The following is a 17,956-nucleotide window of genomic DNA, read 5'->3' on the forward strand; positions in this document are numbered from 1 at the left end:
TTAGAAAACATTTTATGTTAATGAAACTCCCCCCAGCAAGAATAGATCTTTGATATCATACCTTCCTTACTGTATTTACAGTCTCTTTCACAAAATTCCTTTTTAAGAAATAAGTGCTCCGATTTGTCATTATAAAGCATATAATGCTGTCTGTAAAAGGGTGGCTTACTGCCTGAGACCACTCAGAGCTAGCCATAGTATTATACATTTTGTCCTTTAACACACAGATAATTGCTGCTCATATCTCATAGTAAGATTGGTCTCAGCCACCAAAATTCACATACCTTTCTCCAAGTTCAACCCCATTGTGTTCCCAAAGAATAGAAACAAGTTCCAAATAACACTGGTCACCAGTACCAAAACCTCTTCTACACCTCACTGGAAAATCCTCTCCAAATACCCTCTTCATTTCAGATACAAGACCAACAGAGTGATCAAACATGACTCCTGAATAGCTCCAGATAAATTAAATTTGAATGACCTTTACCTCCTCCATGTTCAAGCTGGTTTGAATATCATTGAGGTAGGAGAGCTGAAACTTTTCAGACAAAAACCATGATACATCTCACTTCTTCTACTCCATGGAGTAAACTGTTACTCAATCGGAATATGCTGCCATCTTCCTCTCCTTCAGGTGACTATAATCACTGTATCTGATCCTGCTGTTCATGGCATGTTAGTCACGTTTTACATCCCATGAAGAACTTACTTACTTAGAAGAAAACCACACTTTCTGGATCCCACTTAGACTAAGGCATAAGCCAGCAGCTTAGCTATGCATCATTGCTAAGATGAGAGTTGTTCTGCAAACATTTACAGAAACAGCACTTGGCATCTGGGAAACTACTTGTGTCCAGCATTAAATGTCAGCTGAGAAAACTCTTTCTGAAATTTGCTTTTGGACATAGACATCTACAGCCAATAAAAGTTCTACTTTAGCCATTTGTATCCTATAGCACAAGTTTGACTTGAAAGGCATGAATAATGTGTTAGATACATGGTAATGTATTTGGGAGAATATGGCTAGTTAGTGGACATGAAACGTACAGTGCCTGGAAGGCAAGATAATGTGGAAAAGGCCACAAAGAATAAGATATTAAAGAATAAGCTTTCTTCATCAGACTGTAATTCCAAGATACACTAAATAGGACCAAAGTTATAGGCATCCCTTCCCTAAAGAGCATATACATTTACATCATCCAATAAGTGTGAATGCACATTTTACAATGTGGGTGCTAAATCTTCACTGCAAAGAAAATATATTTTAAATTAAATATACATGACTATTCAAGCACTGTGTTTAGAATTATGCATATTCACATTCCATTATCATTTGCATATATTTAGCAAATATTTATGAGCTAATTAGTTGCATAACAATGTTGAGTATTTCACAGCGTTTACATGATTACAGAGCTGTGAAAATATTGACTAATTGTTATAAAATACACCCTTATTAATGGCAAGAAAATGATTAGTTACATATATCACAAATATCTGCTTGGCAAACTTGATATAACACCACCTGCCTTTATTTACCTGATTTATACAACATTTCTGGTACCTGGAACTATGAAGCAAAACCAGAGCAGTATAAGACAAAAGTTTATGATTCATTACAAAAAATCAGTCCCTACCAGTGTCTGTCATTTAGAAATAATTTGATGGCTCAGTTGTGCTCAATCATGAATCTATTATATATGCTTTATCCCCCCAAGGATAAAAGTACATATATCTAGGAGAATGGTTGCAGATACTCTTACTCCTTTTTCCTTTGTTTTTAATTTTTACACATTTTTTTCCCCTCATTACAGAAAAACTTAAAATACAAGTAACATGAGAAAAAGAAATATTATGGTCCAAATATGCATTGCTAGGAATGCCAAACAAAGATAAATAAAAGTGTTAGGAAAAAATATGGGTAATTATATTTACAGAATTAAATACATCTCTCTATATGTGACACCCTCACTTTTAAGGAATCTGCTTCATTTTCATTGGAGGGTGGAAAAGGAGATAGAAGGGAGACATTCTTGTTTATATGCTTCATTTTAAATACCATCATCCATGGCCTTTTTAAAAAATATTAATTTTCCTCACAGCATGCTATTTGGTAACCTCATTTATATCCTGCCTCTGTGAGCGCATTCACACTTGCTTAGCTTTAAGCATGTGACTAATGAAATTTATTTTTCTGGTTCTACTTAAGTAGCTAAAAAAATAAAAATAAAAGACTGAGTCTTACTAGACTGTCATGAGAAAGCTAATGTAAGTTATGTTGCTGAAAAAACATGTTTAGTTAATATTAAAGTGGGCAGAGTTAAGGCTCAGAGTTTCATTTTAATAATTCTTAGTCTTAAAGCAAAATAAATATAATGTTACAGCAGAAAAATAAGGGGTAAAAACTCCAGTCACGTAAATAACCAACAAAATAAGACTTACTGTAAAAAAGCACAGATGCTGGTGTTAGAGCTGAGCTCCCACCAAACAACCCATTCCCCTCTTCTGCTATTCAGGTGGAAGATCAAAGGGAATGCCATTTCCAGGAACCTTAGTTAGAGCTCAACGAGTGCAATATTCTAATTATTTTATAGTAATATGGTGGCATTTGCACTGTAACGCATATCACTTCAGTGTTTTGTGCTGCCTCAGAGCTTATTACCCAATTTGGTCCTGTTCCTTTCTTTACCAAGAATCAGAGTGATTCGCACAAATAGCAATAGTAGCCATGCTACTTCCACATTGCAGCTAAAGGCTAAGGTCTCGATTACCCAGCAATAGTATAATTCTGCTCCCAAACTACTGTCAGTACCTTGCTTTTCCTGGAACTGCTAGAACAAATGCATTGTGTCCACAATATAAACCTAATTCATAGATATAATCTCTGGAAACAACCCTCAAACAAAATGCAACTCTACACAAATCCAAAGAATCTTCTTACATAGACAAAAATTACCTGTAATTGCCAAACTAGAGTTTGTGATTTCAGAAAACCCAATACAATTATATGTACAAGAGTTTTATAACACAGCCTTTACACATATCAAAATGCAAAGATCAGCCTGCATAGTGAATCCTATTAAAATTAATTGGTATATCATCTCAAATACATTAGGTCAGAAGGAAAAGCTCAGACTATGTATAAAATGTTTTCAGATGTTCATACAACATAGCATTTTTCATTGTTTTACATAATTCCTAAGTGATTTAAGTAATCAGTTCTACACACTACCAGTGAAATCACAAGCTGCATTATTATTAATGGTGGTTAAAGAATGTTTTAGAATAGAATAGAATAGAATAGAATAGAATAGAATAGAATAGAATAGAATAGAATAGAATAGAATAGAAGAATAGAATATTTTCAGTTGGAAGGGACCTGCAATGATCATCTAGTCCAACTGCCTGACCACTCCAGGGATGACCAAAAGTTAAAGCATGTTAAAAAGCATTGTCCAAATCCTTTTAAACACTGACAGGCTTGGGGCATCAACTACCTCTCTAGGAAGCCTGTTCCAGTGTTTGACCACCCTCTTGGTAAAGAAATGCTTCCTAATGTCCAGTCTAAACCTCCCTTGGTGCAGCTTTGAGCCATTCCCATGTGTCCTATCACAGGATACCAGGGAGAAGAGATCAGCACATCCCTTTCCACTTCCCCTCTTCAGAAAGATGTAGAGAGCAATGAGGTCACCCCTCAGCCTCCTTTTCTCCAAGCTAGACAAACCCGGAGTCCTTAGCCAGTCATCATAGGACATTTCTTCCAGCTTTTTCACCAGCTTTGTTGCCCTCCTCTGGATGGATTCGAGTTCCTTAACACCCTTCTTAAATTGTGGGGCCCAAAACCACACACAGTACTCAAGGTGAGTCCGCACCAGCGCTGAATACAGTGGGACAATCACCTCTTTTGACTGGCTGGTTATACTGTGTTTGATGCACCCCAGGATGCAGTTTGCCCTCTTGGCTGCCAGGGCACACTGCTGACTCATATTGAGCCTGCTGTCAACCAGCACCCCCAGATCCCTTTCTGCAGGGCTGCTCTCCAGCCACTCCTCTTCCAATTTATACTTGTGCCCAGCATTACTCTGTCCTAGGTGCAGGATCTGACATTTAGACTTGTTAAATTTTATTTAAATAAACTTGTTAAATATTATTTTACATCACATCTGTGATCTGTCATTTGGTAAAGTGAAATGACCACCTAGTAAAGCATTCATGGGACTATTTTATCACTGCTTAAGTGTCTTTACTGATACAAAATGAATTTTACAATGAATGCATAAACCTTAATTGAAAAGCCTGGCAAAGATCTCAAACAATCCAATGGTCCAGACTTCATATAATGTATCTGGCAGCCTTTCAATGAATCTTGTTTCCTTGTGTGGAGTGACACATTTATCAAACACGACACACACATTTTGCATCAGTGCCATAAAAATTGATCTTCTCTATTTGTTTTGGCTTCTAACCAGCTTCAGTACATGCAGAATTAAAAGTTGGGACAATAATCCAACAATAAACTCTTATGCCTCAGAACTGAAAAGTAAAAAGCCAAATTGCTTCTAATAGAAAACAAAAGCAAAAAAAAAAAAATCTCCAGCAGAAATGTTAAGTACTGTCCTTTTTAACTGCACAAGCTGAAATTACCAACCATGGGAAGGATAGAGAAGTGCAAAAGCAGAAACAACAGCTCAGAGGATCTTATTCTCTGAGCCAGACATATACCTGCTGAAATTTTGATGTTTACACTAGAGATGAACCTGAAACATATTACCTGCACAAGCTGTTAAAATAAATTACTTTCAATTTTCACTACTTTTAGACAGAATGCAAGATTGGTCAAACACCCACTAAGTGCTCTTCAGGTTTAGTCTGTGTCTCTGAGCCTCACTACCTCCGTTATGTCAGTTTAGAACAATGATGTATTTGCCTGCTTATACATGGGGAAAAAGGATGCTCACATGTAAGTGTTACTGTTACCATTACAGAAACTGTTAAGAATCAAAAATAACAAGGTGTATCTTGTGGCAAAAAATTTCAGGATTCAGGCCTTTAGGTCTTTCTCACCACAATGACATTGCAAATTGTGTAGAAAATCACAAGAAACATGAATGTTCAGATAAATTATACTCTCAATCTGACAGCATGTTTTTACAAATAATCATGCATGTTTCATTAGTTTAATCTCAAACTTCCCCAATTAACTCAGTCTTTTCACAATGTTCCTGTTAATCGAATTCAATTATCATGTGAAGGTTTAAAACATTACATGATTACACATCTTCCAATATTACAAACTCTTTTACGAAGCATAGAAAATACACTGCCCAAGCCCCCAGTGAATTTGAATCTAAGGCCTTGAGAGCTGCAAAGTTCAGCAGCCTCTCAGAATTTGGCATACATTCCGTCCAAAATCTTACAACTACATATAACATTATATCATCTATGCTGAGAAAGGCCATGCTGGTCATAAACAGAGTTAAGCCAGAAAGAACTCTAGACTTCTCTCAGGGGGTACATAAAGTCACGTTAGCTAGTTCAGGCTTATCTATTTTTATTCTTATTTACAAAGTAAGTCATTAACTAAGGAAAAAAATGACCTACATATAATATATGTACAGATAGATATACATAGATACACATATACATATATAGTGTAAAAGTAATTAACATTTTAGACAGGGATTCGGCAATTTAGTTTACACATCTAATTTGGAACACAAACTAAAAAAAATAAACCAGGTTTAAATATGAGTGCCCACATAAGACATTACATTAGCTTTATTCATTCTGTTTGATATCCTGCATTTAGTTAAACTATCAATGCTTTATGTTTAGAATAAAAAGAGTAGCCAATGGCATGTGCACACAGCCAAAAAATTACGAAATTTGAAAGTAATCCATCATTTGCTGTTGATTCACATCCATGTTGTTCAAACACAGGAACAACAGGGCCACCTGGGAGGCAAAAAACACATTGATAAGTGGAATCTTTTCTGTTATAGATAATTCATTCTTTTTCATTGGCTAAATTCCTACTTTCCTCCATGACAGGAGATGACAGCAGTGGCTGAATAAGTAATGAGAAGACTATAAGAAAGGGTATGTCAAACCTGGTGGCTGTTCCTCTCTTGTTTAGTAAAGTTTACAGTCAGTAAGCAAGCCAGTTCATTGAAGGCAACGCAACCAACTCAAACATTTGCAATGGAAATGTTCTTACTAGTGCCAGTGCTGACATAGTTACTTTTCACACCTACGTGATATAAATAATTTCTTGTGGTGCAAGTCAATGAGGAATCAGGATTTCTGGTAACTGAGCAGTGGAACGTACAACTAACTGGCAACCTCACATGCAGACCTTGCTGCTGGAACGGAGATAGGATGCACAAAAGCAAAAAAGACAGTTCTGTGGGGTTACAAAAATGAAAGGGTTGCTTGTGTAAAAATGCAGGCAGAATAGTGCATGATTGATTCTGAGCTACTAAGCTTGAAGCAATATAAAAGGTTTCACTTCAAGTGCCAGTGATGAATCATGCTCAGCCTGGTCTGGGCTTCCAATCTGCATGCAGCGGAGACCTTGTGTTCCCCATTCTGCAGAGCTCGTGTGTTGTTTCAACAGAGACCCAGTCTCAGACATGGAGGAAAGACAGAGTTGTGAACCGTGTCAGATTTGTATCTCCTGATGCTGCACTCAGACACCACGTGGTATCTCGAGGCAGACAAGGCTTGTTACACAAGAGGTGTCAGAGGATAGGAAAATCAGAATACTCATTTGTCTCACAAAACTGATTCAGAGAAATAAGTATCTCATTTCCTCTCGTGTACTAATGTAACCTGTGATTTTCATTCAGTATTTCTACTTACGTGCAGGAAAAACACATGTTCCAGGTTAGTACTGGTAGTAAAAGTAGCAACAGTTGCACAGAATTAGTATACTACACATTTTCTAGAACACACGCAAAAAGAATACAGTCCTTGTTCCTGGAAGCATGCAATTAAAAATGCTAACCCTGCAGTTACCTTTGTAGAGACAAATCTTAAAAACAGTAGAAAATCTCTTTGAAGTCAACAGCGCTCCTTGCACCTGATTCCAACTATCTGAAAACTGCTGCAGGATAAGGGGATAGGCTGAAGAAACTTCAGGAATCACTGAAACATCACAAAAGAGATGATATTTAGACATGTGACAAGGAACAACAGAGCAGGATTTGGATGAGAGAGAAGGGTGAGTAAGACATTAGATGTTAGCAGCCAAAAAATAGTACACATAGGCAAAATGTAGCTGGATGATCCCAAGAAGAAAAGACAGAAAATGAAAGCCCTGGGGCATTGGAGATCGTCTGGAGGAAAGTGAACATGTGAACCAAAACACTGAGATACTACAGCGCAATGATGTCAGGAGTAGAAAGAGAAATGCAAACCTCAGGTTGACTGGTGAAGCTGTAAAAGGCCTGCAGGGTATCTAAGAAGACAGCTACTGGTTCAGGCAGCAGGAGGAACCAGTGATGGAGAAAGACTGCTAGGCACCATTTGCATCACAATGCTGCTGCAATAAACCGTGGGAAAGGGAAGCCTGCAGGGGAACCCTAGCAGACCACATCAGGTTGTGATGTTGTTTCTAATGTTTCATTCATTTCTATGATAAAGCAGCAGCAGCAGAACCAGAACTGCTGAGGACGAGCATGAAGGACGATAGCATCTCACTGGATCTGTTATGGATCTAATGGATCATTTTCATCACTGAAAGAAGCAACACCAGGAAAGAAAGGATCCCTGAATCATTCAGTGGTTCCTCCCAGCATCATCACCCTTGTATCTGCAAAACAACACAGCTCAACACAACTTTGATTTAGCTTTCCATAACTAATATTTCTTTAAAGGAAACCAACAACATAGCATAATTTTTAGACAGCTAAAAGGTGCATGGCATAGCCATGGTGCAATTAAAAATCACAACAGTGATCAAAAGAAAAGTTTTGAAATGGAAGGAAAGTCAATCTTCTCCTCCCTTCACATGCTTCTTGAAGCTGAAATTCATGAGCTGAGTTAATGTATAAAGTATCCACGGCAAATGCTTTCAAAATACAACTTACGGGGTGATGGAACCAAAAGAATAATTAAAAACATACTTTAAAAAGAGCTAAGACATAAAATCTTCTAGTGTTATGGTTTTGCTCTTACAATTTTACTCAGAATAGTAAAGGAATGAAGAATAAAACAGAAGAGACAAAAGGGAAGTATATTTTTCCTCAAAAAGTCATTACGGTATTTTGTTACTTTTTTATACAGAAGCAATTCTTTGAGCAAATAATGAGTTCTTCATGTCAACTCCTTAGCAAATTGAATTAAACTTCTTTTTGTAAATGTGGTTGTTCAAATTACAGTGAGTCAACTCATTAAAAAGATGACTGAAGAGTTTCACTAGTAATGAAAATCATTTATAATGCAGTCTGCTGAGCAGCTTACACACGTGAGCTGGGCTCAGTGCACAGAATACTGCCACAAGCCACCCTAAGTCAGGTATTTGCATTGTTGTATTGACACTAACACCTCCCATTACTAGTTAATGTTCTGTACCTGTACCACGATATTTTACTTTTGCTATGCACTGTAGTTGAAAGCATTTTATTCTTAATTCATGTAATAATGAACAAATTGATAATCTAACTTTCATAAAGCGCAAGCAATATCTAATACCAAGACACTACCAGACAGTCAGATTTTATTACGGCAATGTACGACGTTACTGCTTTCAGCTTTCTGTCCTCAGACCTAATCTTTCCACTACTGTTGCACAGCCAAAGCAAACACACTGCAGCTGCTCAGCCTACTCAGCCACTCAGAAGCTAAAGCAGCATCTGAGGTACTAACAATCAAGCTGGAAATTAAAGGCCAAGAGATGTGTTGGACTAGGCTTTATCCAATGGAGTTCAACACGGTAAAAAGAATACTCAGCAGAGTGGACTGAAATCCATGCTTGGCAATTTGAACTGAAGCAGATTGTACTAATGGATTTGATACAAGGTGGAAAGCAGCTCTAATGCAAAATGGAGGACAGGGTAGGAAATGCCTTGCTAAATTCCTCAACAGAAGGTGAATACTACAAAATCAAAAGTATTCTGTAACACACCATCAGGATTTTACTCATGCTCAGACTGGAAATCCCAGTGCCAGCACATCTAAAACAAGCAAGGTGCTTCCCTGAGGTAGATAAGCATCTAGGACATGAAAGCACCTTAGACAACTGCAGCTAGAGACCCAAAACATACAGCCAGGAAAAAAAATAGTTCTACAGGAACAGGAGGAGACAACTTGGTAGGAAGGTAAAAATATGTGGAGGCAGTGTGTAGCATAATTCACAAGAAGCCTAGAGAAAGGTTTTAGTACTGCCACAAAGGGAAGAGACCAAGGTAAGTACTGCAGAGTCTTTGGGTTCTTGGGGAATATCCTCACGGTTCACTATGCACCCTTGCACACTTACTTTTTGGCAGATAACCCACTCCTTTGTTTCTATGTACTCTGCATAAACCCAGGTTAGATGCAAATTGGTTAGTTTTTCAAGGTGCTGCTCCAGCTGTTGTAATCTGTTCTTGTTATTTGCTTCATTTTAGTACAATTGGCTACTCTGAACTACTGTTACTTTTGTTCAGGTCAAATTTCTAGTCTTTATCCCAAGAAACTGCTACTTGCTGAACCATGTCTTTAGAAAGATAGAGTAACTTTGGTACCTTTCTGTTCTTTTGGTGCTGTAATTCATCCTATAAACGGAAGCTTGTTGGGGGGAGAGTTAACAAATCATTCTCTTATTTTAATTTTAGTAAGACTTATTATACCAGACCTATTACTGAACACTTCACCCTCCATCTGTGCCTTTTCTGTATAAAACATTGCCAATTTCACACAGATGTCATATAAAGCTATGCATTAAAATGAACGTTTCTTCCACTTAATGTTGCTTGCACTGGACTGTTTTACCTCCTCCTTCCACACCTCTTTTTCAAGATATACATGTCCTAAATCTGTCCAACTGTTTCTGCCTTTTGTCACTCCAGATTTTTCTCATGGTCACCAATTAATACATTAAGGTTACTGTTTTGCCTTAAATGGACCAGCTGCTCTCTACTGCTATCTGAAAGGGAATGAACAGGGCCAAAAATGGTTTGGAATTACTTGTTATGTTTGGTGATTCAGGACTATTTTACTACAATCATGCTGCAGATAAGAGATACTATTTTCTTGCTTCCTTAGGATAATGTTTTTCTGCTTCTGCTATAGGTTTTGCTTTTTTTTTTTTTTTTTAATACGGTAGTTATGACTATCCACATTTATAAAGTAACATGCTATTTCATTACAGTCTCCTTAAACAATTATTTTTCTAGTGAATTAGGACCATTATCAGAAAAGTTTCTGAAAAGAACTTCTAGGGGTTTTTTTCAGGAAATTCCAAATGTTATATTAATCCAAAGTGCTTGCGAGTCACTTCCTGACTGCAGTTTCTGTCAGTTTATTCTAGCCATCCATAATATCTGATTAAGTTGTGTTTTGTTTTAAGGAATACTGTTTATCCACAAACTTCTATTTATTATGTTGAGGATTCTTTATAGAAAGGACCACAGAAGAATACTGCAGCACCAAAGCATATTGGACTGTGGCTCCCTCTAGACATGCCATTTGTCTTAAAATGCAGCTGAGTAAGCCATATTTTCTATTCTTGCCTCTTTAAGCTCCCAGGTCCTCACAAAAATTTGTTAGAGAATTCTCAGGGCTCAGATCCCTGCAAAAATAAGCTGGTTTTATTTATTTTTCTTTCTATCTGACAGATGAAAACACAACACATTGTGGCTGTATCGTCACAGATATTGAGTTAAAACTGCTTCTGCCAATTTTTTTGAACGTGCAGTCAAACCCAGCTTAAAGCTCACATTTTCCATTGCACCGTGAAAACAATGCATAAGAAATTTCACTACCAGGCCTCAATAAGGCAGAAAAGCAGTGGCCAAGTACAAAGGGAAATGACTTACTATTATTTCAGTTACATACCAAATTTTCAGGTTAACAAGCAGGAGCACCAAAACAGCAATAATGTATGTTGGATGTCCTTTAATTGTTGTCCAGAGGTCAACATTTTTCTGAAGTCCCTGGAGGTGCTCCTCTGCATGCCTCCTCTCTGCAGCTCTGCCAGCAAATGGTTCCCTATCAGACCACTGTGCAAACAGAGCTAAAAAGAGAAAGAATCAGGAGTGCTCCTGCTGTACAAAGTAAATTAAGTCAAGAGGATATTGATGAGATCACTAATTTATTTAACACATACATTGAATTCAGAATGGGAATAAAACTTCATCTGTCACCATTCATCAGCTACATATTGCCCAGGGCCATGAGCCTGCTGCTAGCCTGTTGTTCATTCTCCTTGGTTTTGCCCAATTTAGTTTTGTTTTTCTTTTTCTCTCTTGTCCTGTACTTCATTTGTGACTGAACCATTTAAAACATAAATGTTCTCGATTGTGACAGTCAACAAGCTGTCACCTGACAACCTTTAAAATGACAGCTGCCAAATTTTTTTAAGTAGAATCAGGTTTTCTATTCACAGCTCTAAAAGCTCTCTATACTGTGTAAAAAGAATCCCTTTCTGAAAAATAACTGTGAGAAAATAAATTTTCACTAGCAGCTGGTTTTCTTAACTGCCTAGATAACCCTTGTCAGAGATACAAATGTATATACTGAGTTACAACAGACTAGTCACTCTTTATCATAGGATTTTCTCTTTCATCAGGTAAGCTGGAAATAACTCTGAAGGGAACCATACCAAGAAAGGCGAAACAACAGCAAATGCCACCCCTAATCCCTGCAGTTTACAATATCTTTTTCATATTCAGAAATCTACAGAACAAATGGTCATTTGGATATGTAGATCAGTCTTCAGTTAGAGGCTTTAAGAGACAAATTATTTAGTTCCCTCAAGGACTATTGTAGGGGAACCTCAAATGTTGTTCAACTTGGGAGTCCTGAAAGACATGCAGTATACAGCCAAAGTGGCAAAAAGCACAGAGGACTGGCATATTCAGGGAAAATGAGAGAAGTCAGCTCAGACCAACCTCCTCCTCTCCCACATCAGATATTACTCTACAAGGCACTATTGCCATCCAAAGTGGTATCACACTTCTGCACAGAAGTGTTTGTACTGCCCTAACCTGTTGTTATTACTCTAGTAAGTCTAACTACGGAAGAAAACGTTGATCAATAGGTGCCTCTACCCCAACTAACACAGTTTTCTGTTGGACAAAAAAGGGAAATCAAACTGCAGAGAAGAAAGGAAACAAGTCAGATGACTGAAAAGTAAAAAATTAATTAAAAAAAAAAAGTGTAAAGGGACATAAACCAGAAAACAGACAGGAAAAATAAATAGTAAGAAACTGAATGCGATCATAGGAGGAAGAGCAAGGGAACACAGCTACCTGGCAGTACCATCAGGGATGTTAAGAAGGGAAGGCGTGAGCAGCCTGGCCCTTTTCCTGCCACGTGCAAACTCCGTTAACCAGAAGCTGAAGGAAATGAGTTTTGCTCCCTAATCTTACTGCCGCTAGAAAAGCCTTCAGTAAATCAATGCAAATGTAGTACCACTATTTCTAAAAAAGCACTTCATTCTGAGGGTTTCTTACATCTTTCTTGTCCTCAGCACCTGCAAGTTCCAATTTCTCTCAAGACAGTCATTTTCTGATCAACTTTTCAATGTTTTCTTTCCCTCTGCTCCTTTTACATCTGCTTCCTCTCAGGCCCCTCCTTCTCCTCTTCCTTTTTTTTATCTTCCTATGTTTATTCCAGTGCTCCTAGGTCTCACCCACCCTGCTTCATGCTAGTGTTATCAACTTATCTTGAAATGCACAGACACACTTGTGACAGCAGCAAGAATCAACTGCCTGTTTGACCACATGGAGCAGAGGTTTATGTAGTATTAGATTTAAAAGGGCTCAGAACACAGACATACTACCAATTCATTGAGAAGTTTACTTTTCCAATTAAATGGAAAGTTAATGAAGATAACATTAGATGGAAACCTCTACAATCATAAACAATTCACTGAATTCTGATTATTGCTTTTTATGCTAACTTCTGAGCAGAATAATTAAGCTCAGATGACCAAGGCTAAAAAAATGTCTATATGTGATTCAGTTCAAGAAAAAACAGTGAGAGGAATGAGGTTTTTGCTTTTGCTTTTTGCAGGTAGGATGTTCAGGGGAGTGGGGCATTTTTGAGTGTGGGACTAGAACATGAGAATAGTGCTAATCAGTAACACAAAGATTATTTTTTTACGTCTCATCACAGTAAAATTCCAAAATTTTAAAATTCAGGTTGAATAAAAATTTACCTAAACCATGTTTCTGAGAGCAGCTGAAATGTTTCTGGAAATGTTTGGAAGTGCTGAAGCATTTCCTTTTCTTTTATTATGCTTTAATATAAGTATCTTTAAACAAAGATCAATCTAGTGACCTTTATGCCTCCACCCAAAACCTTTCACTTCTATTCAACATATTCAGATAAAAATTGGAGTGCTGTCATCTCTATATTTTCAGAAATATGCACTATTTCAATACTGGCTTGTCTGGGGTTTGTTTGGTTTTGGGTTATGTTTGGACAACTTCATGAGAAAAAGTAACAGATTCCTGGGTAAAAACCCTACATTTCTCAGTTGGAAGTCATTACACAGAGTGTATCCACTTTTAACCAAGAGCTCTAATTTTAGTCATTAGCCCTGGGTCTGACATAACATATGACTTGTGCAACCCACTTAAACCGTCTGTTGAACCTGCACAGAAATAGACTGGTTTAGATGATGATTGAGAAGATATCCCGTTCCTTCTCTGTTAACTGTAGAGAGCCTAATAAATGTAGGCTAGGGAGACTACACTGAGATGCCCACAGTTGGACAACATGCATATCCTCCTTCTCTACCCATTGAATTAAAACATTAAAACTTCTGTTGTCTCTCTCATTGATTTACATCAGCAATACTCTGGATAACAAATGTCTTACTCTAGAAGTCTCCAGTCTTTCAAAGAGATATAGGCTTAACCTCATTATTGATAACCAGTGCAACTTCTCAAGACAGGAACACAAAGTGCCCAATACAGAGAATTCCTGATCTTGGTTGTTGCTTTCAGTGCTATATATCTATTAACAAAATCAGTTACCACACAAAGTTTAACATGGGACTTTCTGGCACAATACCTGCATGCAACTCTGTACTGCTGTGCAATATTATCATTTTGGTAGATTCAGTCATTCTGGAAATGTCACACACATTTACTCAATGATATTTGATTGTTGCCTTTGTGATTTCAGATAAGAAACCATGCGCTACTTGAATACAGTAAATGATTAAAATTTAATTCTTCTTCTTCCTCCCAAGATATCAAATGTTATTTTGCATTTGACAAGACCTCAGGCTAGCTCACTGATTGCCTTTGTACCTGCCCATGACTGGGAGAACAGAAGTTTTTCCTGATTGTTTTCTCTCCCAGTATTTACACTGTTGAGGTGGGACCACTTCCAGTTTGGCAAAGAGACAGCAGGCAAGCATCTGTACAGAGTCCCAGAACAGATGCACTGTTGAATGTAAACTGATACCAATAAATAAATAAATAATAAAAATATTAAACCATCAGATTAAGAACTCTTCCACCTGCCAAAGTTTTGATGTATAAATGGAATGTTTAATGGGCTGCACTAATATAATTAATTCATCATCATTATAAAAGTACACTGACCTTGTAGCTCCATTTTTTAATTTGATTTTTCCTGGTAAATTGACATCTTCAGCTGACTTTTACATTCTCACTTGTAATAACTAGGTTCTTTATACTCTTAACCTTTAAAATCTTAAAGCAAAAGGAATTCTTCATAATCCCATAAGCTCCAAAATTCTCTTTTCTTCAGAAGTATGCTTAGGAGGACAAAAAGGAAATGTCACTTTGCTTTTCACTGGAAGCAGTAGAAGAAAAAGTCTAGTAACATGTGCAACCTGGTAGGCTTCCATCCTGCTCTTAAAACAGTTAATTCAACTGGATCTCATGCATACATTCCTTGTAGATAGATTTCCCTCATTAACTTACATAACAGCAGACATAAATCTTGACATAATCTTCTCCCTGAACTTTACTGTCCGTAAAGCATATGGAGTCGTCTTTGCCAGAGAGAAACTCAGTCATTTTTACACTCCTGGTGTGGATCCAGGGGATTATATCTGTGTGGCTGGCAGGATGAATCAGCGAAATAACTGTACCTCTCTATCTTTTATTGAATCCTATCAGATTACCAAGTTTTTAACAGCCACGTAAAAGGTTCACAAACTGAGCTTTAAATTTATAACTGTAGACAAACAGACTGTCAGTCACCATCAATGCCAAAACCCATACTTGGTTACAAATGTGGATCCAACATGATGAACATCACCAAGATCTAATAGTCTATCTCTTTTCATTCATACACCTGGATCAGGGGTACTACAGCTGCTTCAGCCAAACCACTGATTTCCTACTGTAGATCCTTGCTCTGAGTTGAATACCTGCACATGTAACTCATTTATCATTTCTGTTTCGTTTCCCTTTCATGCCATTTGTGGCAGGAAGTGAAGTTTTTCCTGTTGGAAGAGGGAAGGAATTCTGCCTTCCACATGTGTCCTGAGGCAGGGTGGGGTGGGCAGAAAAAGGCCAGATTAAGACTTGCAATAGTTGAAGAAAGTTGCAGCATTTACTTTAGTCATGAGTTAGTTGCACTAGGGGAGGGGAGGTTAGTCAACAGTCCATGAAGGAAGGGCATTTAGAAGCACAAGAAGGGCAGGAAAAGGCTGAAAAAGGAGAGTCCAGAAAAAAAATTTAAAAGGCTTAGAGACGCTACCAGGAGAAGACTGGGAAAATACTCGAAGCAGTGGAGCACTTCAGTAATATGTCATATTTGGAAAACAGCCGGAAGGCAGCTTGTGAGCAAGAACACAGGCTGACAGACCTTCAAGGGGGACAACTCTTCATTACCAGTTCCAATGGGTTGCTTTTCCCTTTCTTTCTGATGGGATGGCCAACCTTGATTTCCTATAGGTTTAACCATCATATTCATGAGGGCATCTGAAATTCTTTAATCTATGAAATCCTATAGACATTTTCCTAAACTTTTAAGACCCTGAACAATGATCAAGACTCTTGGGTACCACTACCATTTAATTGGAAACACTATCATGATACTGGTACTTCATACAGACAGATAGATGGACAGACATCTATATCAATTGTGGATTACCTTCCATGTCCCCACAGACTACAGTTTAAGAACACTATAAACTATACAGAGTCAGCAGATAGGTAGACTTGTAAAGAAAACAAACTAGACAAATCTTTTGTTCATCTCTTCTGTGGCTCAAGAACTGATGCATCATCACTGCTCAAAGTAAAACATATAAGAAGATATTTTTTAATTTATTTTTCACCCCAAGCCCTCTGGGCACATGGAGAAGAAACAGTGATGAACAAGAATTTCTTTTCTCAGTAAGACACAGAGACACAACAAATCACAAGAGGAAAGTTCCTTTGCAAAAATGAGAAAGTTACAAGGATTTCTCAATGTCCTACTTGAAAATTAATCTTCTGTTTAATCAAATCCTTATAGATAAATAATATTTTTCCTGTCAATAAGACTAGATTTAATAAGACTAAGACCCTTACAAATTAGACAATTGCAGCCCCAGATTTCTTAGACACCTCTGACTGTCTTACCCAGAAGTGGCAGTCTGGATAACTTAAGCTTTGGAACAACATTGACTTTAAAAAGAGATATTTTTATAGATTTGAGCATTCTGAGGCATCAAAGAGCTGGAATAACTCATCACTGGGAGTTCAAAATTCACAGTACCCTGTACTGCAGCTGATTACCTCAAAAAGACTGTCATCAGTATCTAAATGTCAAGAAAGGGTTAACACACTAGTGCATGAGAAACCCAGTTGCCTTTGTGTCCAGGAACCTTGACTGAGACTAGTCAGAGACCAATATTGTCTGGCAGCGTCTACCTCTATTCTGTCAGAGAACAGAGCAAGAAGTGGGAGAGCAAGCAGGAATATGCCCATCTCCTAGGTAACTGCCCTAACCACTCAGCTTACTCAAGAATGGTCTTCTCCTTGCTCAGTGCCCCTCTTGACCCAAAAATTTAGCACTCTCCCCTGCATAATAACTCATCTTCTTGTTGAACATGGGGACTGAAAGTTACTACCTAGGCAGAACAAAAGACTATTAGTCAATAGCCTTATGTTTAAGACACTGACTGCTCAATGTGATTTTAAAAATATGGATCCAAACACCCATAAGTGGAGGAAGACAGGCAAAATAGGGTTCTCACTTGGTGGGCAAATGACCTAACCACCATTACGTAAAAGGCAGTTAGTACCAAGTGTCACAACTCTTTTTTTTTTTTTTTCTCTCTCTCTCTTTTTTTTTTTTTTTTTTAAATAGTAACTTATACCTTCTTATTGTGTTACATCAGCTCTAAGTCCTCTATGCAGACCAGACCTCTTAGGCAATTTTGACAGGCATAACCTACGTGATCCTCAATCCAGAACATTTCTGCATGTGTAGAGCAGAATCAGAGGGAGGGACTTCTCAGGAGAAACTTCAGGTGTTTGAAGTGCTTTCTCAATTGGGCAGTGGGCCTTTCAGAGCACAGTTTAAGACTCAAGTCCTTAAATTCTACCTGGTTTGGGTGGAAGTCCTTTGTTTCAACTGCTCCTGATTAATAAAGTGCTGTGAATTGCCCTTTCTAGCTGAAAACTCCTTGTTGTGTATTGCAAACTTAAGGGTATTTTAAGCTGCCTTTAAGGCTAGTATTCACAATTCTTCTTCTCTTGCTTGAAAAGTCTTATTTCTTTTCTTCCTGTCCAATTTTCTGTGGGCCAAACTCTGCCTTCAGTTTGCTTTGTGG

This window comes from Nipponia nippon, unplaced genomic scaffold (assembly GCF_047370975.1).
Source record: "Nipponia nippon isolate SJK-2023a ecotype South Korea unplaced genomic scaffold, ASM4737097v1 scaffold_1, whole genome shotgun sequence".
In the NCBI taxonomy this organism is placed as follows: domain Eukaryota; kingdom Metazoa; phylum Chordata; class Aves; order Pelecaniformes; family Threskiornithidae; genus Nipponia; species Nipponia nippon.